We start from the raw sequence: 7261 nt of genomic DNA, 5'->3' as shown, positions 1-7261 counted from the left end.
AGTTTACATGTTCTCTCTGTGCATGCGTGGGTTTTCTCCGGTTACTCCGGCTTCCTCCCACAGTCCAAAAATATGCTGAGGTTAATTGATTACTCTAAATTGCCCGTAGGTGTGAATGTGAGTGTGATTGTTTGTCTGTATATGTAGCCCTGCGACAGGCTGGCGACCTGTCCAAGGTGTCCCCTGCCTTCACCTGAGTCAGCTGGGATAGGCTCTAGCACTCCCGCGACCATAGCAGTGATGTGCCGTCAGGGCCTGCAAGGCCTTCTCTGCTGGCCTAAAAAATATCTAAATCACACACTGATGTTTATTATATTTTGTCCATAAATACTTGTTAAATAATTCCAAATAGTCTGTCCGCTTCCCTTCATAGCTTTTCCTCTGGTTGTGCTGCTTCCAGACATGTATTTCCATATGAAAGCATTTAGCCAATCACATTTCATCCATTATTTGTTGCTAGGCAGGGTCAAAGTCTAAGAAATCTGCCTGGAGGCCTTCAGAATCAGTTCCGCGGGCCCTCCCAAGTACCCCTGACTGCAGCCCGCAGATCGGGGCATGGCTCAATGTGGGCGGAGTTAAACGTTTAACTCCGCCCGCATAGCGCAGTTGAACCCATAGATATATACAAACACTAGGGCTGAATCCCAAACCGCCCCCTACACACTATCCCTACACACTACCCCTCAGTTTGCCCGTTCCCGCGGAGGGTCCTCCATATTAAGGGCCGTCCCAAACCACGTAGTGTGGAGGGGGAGTGGACTGTTCAGCCCTTAAATAGCGAGTCTGCATCGATGCTCACTCTGGACAATTTTTTCAGGAAGTGCAACATCGAAATGGAGGAGGAAACAACATATCGATGTAAGTTCCACATGCGTCCATTATTTCTCCCACGCCTTTTTCACACTGACAGAACATCACAAAAAGAGTGGTGTAAAAAGATAAATCAAAAGAAACAAATCTTCTTCTCTGCTGACGTTTGATTTAATTGTGCACCACCTGACACCTTAAAATTTGAACGCAACTGACAGAATTCATTTATTCATTCATTTATTTGTTGGATTTGAAATGCCAGATAATAGGATTGGAAAACATGAGTGAAAAAAAAGTGGGATGCTTTCATCTTCTGGAAGCAGCAGCGAGCCTTGTTAGTTGCAACCTGTGCCACAGCGCTACAGCCATGCACAGTAGGCGTCTTTGTGTTACCATGGCAATGACGTCTTCCGTTTTCCGGTGAGGCGACAGGGCGTCCCATTCCTGACGATCGCATTTATACCCTCCCCCTTCAATAACAGGTGCCCTCCACAGCTGCGAGTGTGACTTCTTTTGGAGTGACACTCAGTAGTGTAGGGGGAGTGTGTAGGGGGCAGTTTGGGATTCAGCCTAGATGTCTCAAGACGGAGTCGGCGTCGTCGTCACTTGGCGGCCATCTTAGGACAGGGGACTGCTCTGGCGCGCTGTACTGTAGTCAGTGGTAAGGTGGATGATTTCCTCACTTTAACACTCATAACTCGCTCAATTCTTGATTGATTTACAAACGGTTTAGTTTGTTACAAACCTTATTAACGTGGCTATGATTCAGGCTCAATTTCGAAATCGCAGCTTTTCGTTTTGAAAAATGTGGCATAGTTGTGTGTCTTTTCTGCCTGGCGACTCAAGGCTGAGAACACAATCTGATTTTCAATTATTAGGTTTTCCTGAGACCAACGTTTTTGAGAACCTAATCTTTAGGTTAAATTACATTCTTTGTGGTTGTGGTTGTATTTATTTGCTTGTTGAGATACTTTGATTGATTGAGACCTTAGACTTATTGTTTGTATACATCTATGCCTGGATTAGTTAGCCTGCAGCCGAGATGCATTGTGGGTAATGTAGGCACCAGGTTCATGAAAAGAAAAGACAGCATATCTGTTTGTTGTGCATTGATTTTGGTTGAGCTTTGTTTTTATCTGTGCATTAGAAAGCTGATAGTAATAAAGAAGTGCAATGCTAAATATTAAAATTACATTTACATCCATTTATGCTGAAAAAAGATATCTGTGTTCATTTTTTATTTTTTGGCAGTGGCAGCCTGAAGTTTAGAGAAGTGGAAGGTCCTTGCTGCAATCCTCAAACCAGCAGGATCAAATTGTGAAGATTACAATGTAAGTATAAACCATAAATTAAGAATAGTAAGACACTAAATAACCTTTGACTAAAAAGACAGCTGGCAGAAAATTTTCATGCCTGAGATTTAGAAATAAATAAATTCAAAAGCTTAACATGATACTGTGCAGCTAGTTAGAGATATTGGTCATCAACCTTTAATCTTGTGTTTTTTTTAAGAAGGCTAGATTAACTTAAAAATTGCCCACTCCATTGTTGTAACTTCAGTTGGTTATGGGACACTGCAAAAATCCTGGAAAATGATTTATTGAAAAGAGTGGGAACCCTGTTATTATTTTTCTTTATTCATTATTTATTTTTTGTTCAAATGTCATTATTTTTTCATTTTAGCATTACTTTTTTGTTATTTATTCATCATCATTTATTTATTTTGTCTATTTGAATATTGTAAATATTAAAGATTGACAGTATAATATCTGTGTGTGTATAGCTATTTCTTTATTACCTATCTACTTAATATAATTTGTATATGAATTCAATGGTTTTAATTATTCTTAAGTAATCAGTAAAAGAAGTACAGCTCTGACGTTTATAGCAAACCAAAGCTGTTGTAAAATCGGTTGAAAATTGAGCAATCTACAGTGATTTTAAAATCCATGCTCCATTGACTTTAATGTTATGAGTGATCGAGCAGCCCTATCCCAAGATGGCCGCCATGTGGCGACGTTGCTCCCCATAGGCTGACAGCGCTCATGAGCCATCTAGTGTTTGTATATATCTATGGTTGAACCTCAAAGTGGGTGGAGTTAAACATTTAACTACGCCCGCATAGTGCAGTTGAACCGCTGAAGAAGAACAAGATTGTATTAGAGAAGAAGAAGAAGTTTGCAAAATGGAGGTAAGCACTTTATATTTTGTTTAAACGTGCTGTTTTCATGTGCTTTAACGTTGCTGTTTTGCTATTTTGTGACAGACAAGGAAGGAAGCGATATTATTTTATCTCCAGTTGCATTATCTCCTTGTATTAGTTTATATCCCCTGCATTAAGATGTTTCAAACAAACAAAAACAAACAACAAAAGTGAGTGTTTGCGAGGGATAGAAGTAATTGTTACATTATTCTTATTTATTGTTACATTATTCTACGCAGATGGAAACAGAACCATATATTTTGTTTGAGTGGGGCAGTTCTGTTTAAGCCCATTACAAAAACGTTTGATTTGAAGTTTCAGCCTCTTCCTTATTCACTTTCAACTTTGTTCCAAGTGCTGCTTTAAAATGGTTTATTGTACTTTTATTTACTTCCACTTACTCTTTGACCAGGCACGTTGCTCACAGCCTATCTCCTGGCCCTTGGAGGCAGCTTGGTGTGAATGATGTTCAGGTGAGACATTACTACATTGCATTTGCTAACGTTTGCTATTTTCTTGCCATTCTTTTATTAAAATGCTACTTTCACACCCAAGGGCCTAACACTGCAAAGATGCTCCAGCAACTGTGGCGTGTTTGTTTTGATGGTAAGAACTACTCAGTATGTTATATCGATGATACCTATAAAATGTTTTTTCTGCATTTAAAACACACTCTTTGTATTGAAAAATTGTATCCTGACATAATATGCATGATATTAACCAGTATCTCTTGAATTACAGTACGCTCTGTACATTGTAATGGGGGCCAGTTGCAATTTCAGTGAGGTTTTGTGCAAATTGTGACACGTTATGTTTTTCGAAACATATTTTAATCTTCTGCATTTCCTTCTTCACAGGAAAACATGCTGCAAATTCGAAGATGGTGGTTTTGTTCTCCTGCAGAACTTCTCCATGCCGTAAGCACCCTCAGTATCACACTTTTAAACCAGATTCTTTTCACTGTCATCTGACCTGCATTAATGTTTTCATTGTGAATGTGTGTTGTCATTAAATCACCAAGATCTGAAGAAGAGAGATTGCAGCAAAGAAAAAGGCAACGAGAGCAGAAAAAACTACAGGTGAGAGGTCAGGTCCCCCTGAAAAAGTTTAGGCTTTTGGAATCTGCCACTGAAGCATCAGGTATTGTTCCAGCCAGCATTGTCTCACACATATCCATCGAGGTTGTTGAGGTTCGATGTCACAGAGCAGTCATTATTTCTCTGTTAATCATCAAAACAGTGTACTTAAAATCAACCACTTAAATCTTGCATTGCCATTGTGCCTGTAGACACCACAATCTGTTTCCTTTCTAGATGAGGCTGAGAACCTGCCAGGACTGGGAACAGGAAACGGGGTATATTGCCTGAGATGGGTAGTCTCATTTCAGTGTTTTCTGCAATCTCCAAGCCTTTACTTAAATAACTGTTTTCTTTATTTTTGTTTAGGAGAATCCTTTGGTCAGGGATGCAATGGCGGCAGCCCGGTGGTGTGGGACCAGAACTTTCAAGGGAAAAATTTCCCATCCCCAAGTTGTCACCATGGCCAAGGAGGAATGCGTGAGGGCAGTGGAACTCCTGTGTGTCTGTGATGGCCAGGAAGAAGAGGAGAGCGCTGATCTCAGAGAACCGTTCCTTTTTCTTTTTAGTCTGCAGGAAGACTATGAGACATTCTGTCAAGAAATTATTGACAGGAGAAACATGAAGGTGTTTTGTGCTTTTGACAAAAAAGAATAAAGTTTTGTTCAACGGTGCTGAAGCTTAATTCATTACATTTGACCCCTACAAATGTACATGGTTCGTGAGTTGTACAGACTCTGATATATTATGTCTGGCATAATCATATACGGAAAGTCTCTATACAGACATCAGAGATTATGTTTTTGTTTCAGTTATGTAGAATGAAGGCCAAGCTAAGAGCCCTCTTTGATTTGAGGAAAGACATGTAACATAGACTGTCAGTTCAGTCTTATATCCTTGAGTGGATTAGTGACACTTTAAGAAAGTCGTTAGTGCAAAGTTTAGGAAATCTGTGTTATCAACCAGGAATAACCATGCATGTGCTGTCTCTGATCTCCTTAATATAGCTGATATAATTCAGTGTACAAAAAATCCAAATGTGTCTATGTATGCTGTATGTCACAAATTTCACTTCACTGTTTCAGTCCAGCTAGCCCTAGTTAGACAGGGTTTGAGTTAGGTGAGAGTTGAACCCAAGTAAAAAGTTGTGTTGGCTATAGTATTACAACTCCTGGCAAAAATTATGGAATCATCAGTCTCGGAGGACGTTCGTTCAGTTGTTTACTTTTGTAGTAAAAAAGCAGATCACAAACATGACAAAAAACTAAAGTCATTTTATTTTGCAACTTTCTGGCTGTAAGAAACACTAAAAGATATCAAGAGGAAAAATTGTGGTAGTCAGTAACAATTACTTTTTTAGACCAAGCACAGGGAAAAAATTATGGATTCACTCAATTCTGAGGAAAAATTATGGAATCACCCCATAAATTCTCATTCCCAAAACTAGTACCAGCATCAGATTAAATCTGCTCGTTAGTCTGCGGTTTAAAAGGAGTGATCACACCTTGGAGAGATGTTGCACCAAGTGGACTGACATGAATCAAGACAGAAAACTTAAAGCAATATGTCTGGAAAATATATTCAGTGATGAATCATGAATATGACTTTCATCCAGTCATCCCCTCAAAAGTTATATAAAATATAGAAGTTCCTCAATTACCACTCGGGCCTTAAGCAGAGGTGACTGTGAGGCTCCACAGAGAAAAACTGTCATTGGTCGAAATGTTCTGTCTTATAAAGGCAGCGTACAGTGGAACAGTCTGCCAATGACAGTGAGGGAGATCCCCACCTTTACAGCTTTTAAAATTAAACTAAAAGATTGGCTTAGGTTAACCCAAACCTGTGAGCATAATTAATGTAAAATAATAAATGCACCTTAGGGTAATGTGCAATGATCTATAGCACTTTAGGGCAATATGCAATGCACTATGGCACCTTAGAGCGATGTGCAGTGCACTATAGCCCTTCATGGGAAGTATTTTTAAAAATTATACAGTATATTTTTATAAACCAATTTAAATAATTTATATTTATTAGTATGTACACCACTAAATGCACCTTAGGGCAAGTGTGCAATGCACCAAAACACTTAAAAGTCCATTTATTGTGATATTTTGCTTTGTTTGGGTGACTTTGCGGGGATCCTTGTATTGTATTTTGTATTGTATTTATTATTTCATTTCAGGCAAGTATATACAATAGAACCACATTTTATACATACAGATATATTGTTATTTCCGTACAGCAACTACAAAGCTACAGTAGGTATTACATACAGTAGGTTCTGATACCTGAAAGGGAGTGGGAGGAAGAAAACTTATTTAATCCCACCCCCTTCCCCTTTACTTAAATTCAAAATTTTCACTTCTTATAAATAAAGAAAAGGAATTCAAAATAAACTAGTTATCTATAAACATAAGTTATGCATTAGATAGGCAATACATGGCAAGTAATGAAACTTAGTGGGATTAACCATAGATAATAGCAAAACAGTTAAATAGCAACAACAGTTACATACCAACAATGGCAAGGAATTATACATACCAAAAGGTATAACACAGGATTCAGAGTAGTGATTGTATGAATAAAGGCATACATAAGCATACATACATGCATACATCTACATATCCATATATACACACATGTATGTCAACAATGGACAATATGCCAACGACAGTAAGGAAACAACAAGAGACACTTAATAATACAGGTAAAGAATCAAGACCCTTTTTCAATATACTGTGACCAGACTTTATGTTTATATTGTCGTTTAAAACTATGAATACCTTGGCATTGCTTGTGCTGAGTTTCCAGGCTATTCCACAGCTTCACTCCACATACAGACACACAAAACCGTTTATGAGTGTTTTTAGCATATGGTATGATAAAGTTTCCAAATCCTTTGTTTGATCTTCTATGGAGTCTTGTGAATGTAAATTGTCCTTGTGTCTTGCCCTCACTGTGTCTGTCCTACATCTTGTCTCTCTTTATTGTTATTGTGATTTGTGATTCCTCTGTCCTCCTTTGTCCTTTTGTATTTGTGAACTTTTTATTTCATGTTTTATGTGACACATTACATCAACCTGGCAGGGACAACAGATGGAAATTAGCCTTTGGCTATAATCTGGCATATTTACGCTTGTGTTTATTAATATGTACTGTCCCTATGAAA

At 38.4% G+C, this 7261-nt stretch overlaps 1 long non-coding RNA gene across 2 annotated transcripts; it reads left to right on the top strand.

Annotated features, from left to right (window-relative positions):
- The first annotated feature begins 775 nt into the window (after positions 1–775).
- Positions 776–4763, top strand: LOC110972656 (uncharacterized). 2 transcript variants are annotated; one of them, XR_007945588.1, is made up of 8 exons: positions 776–1471; positions 2062–2141; positions 3426–3486; positions 3569–3619; positions 3871–3930; positions 4035–4092; positions 4327–4367; positions 4459–4763. It is a non-coding gene; the product is annotated as an uncharacterized LOC110972656 (long non-coding RNA). The 2 variants fall into 2 exon arrangements; XR_007945589.1 differs by lacking the exons at positions 776–1471; positions 2062–2141 and adding an exon at positions 2745–3001.
- The last annotated feature ends 2498 nt before the right edge of the window (positions 4764–7261 follow it).

The sequence above is a fragment of the Acanthochromis polyacanthus genome, chromosome 12 (genome assembly GCF_021347895.1).
Source record: "Acanthochromis polyacanthus isolate Apoly-LR-REF ecotype Palm Island chromosome 12, KAUST_Apoly_ChrSc, whole genome shotgun sequence".
In the NCBI taxonomy this organism is placed as follows: Eukaryota; Metazoa; Chordata; class Actinopteri; family Pomacentridae; genus Acanthochromis; species Acanthochromis polyacanthus.
The sequence above is the reverse complement of the archived record's forward strand: the minus strand, read 5'-3'. Positions and strand labels throughout refer to the sequence as shown.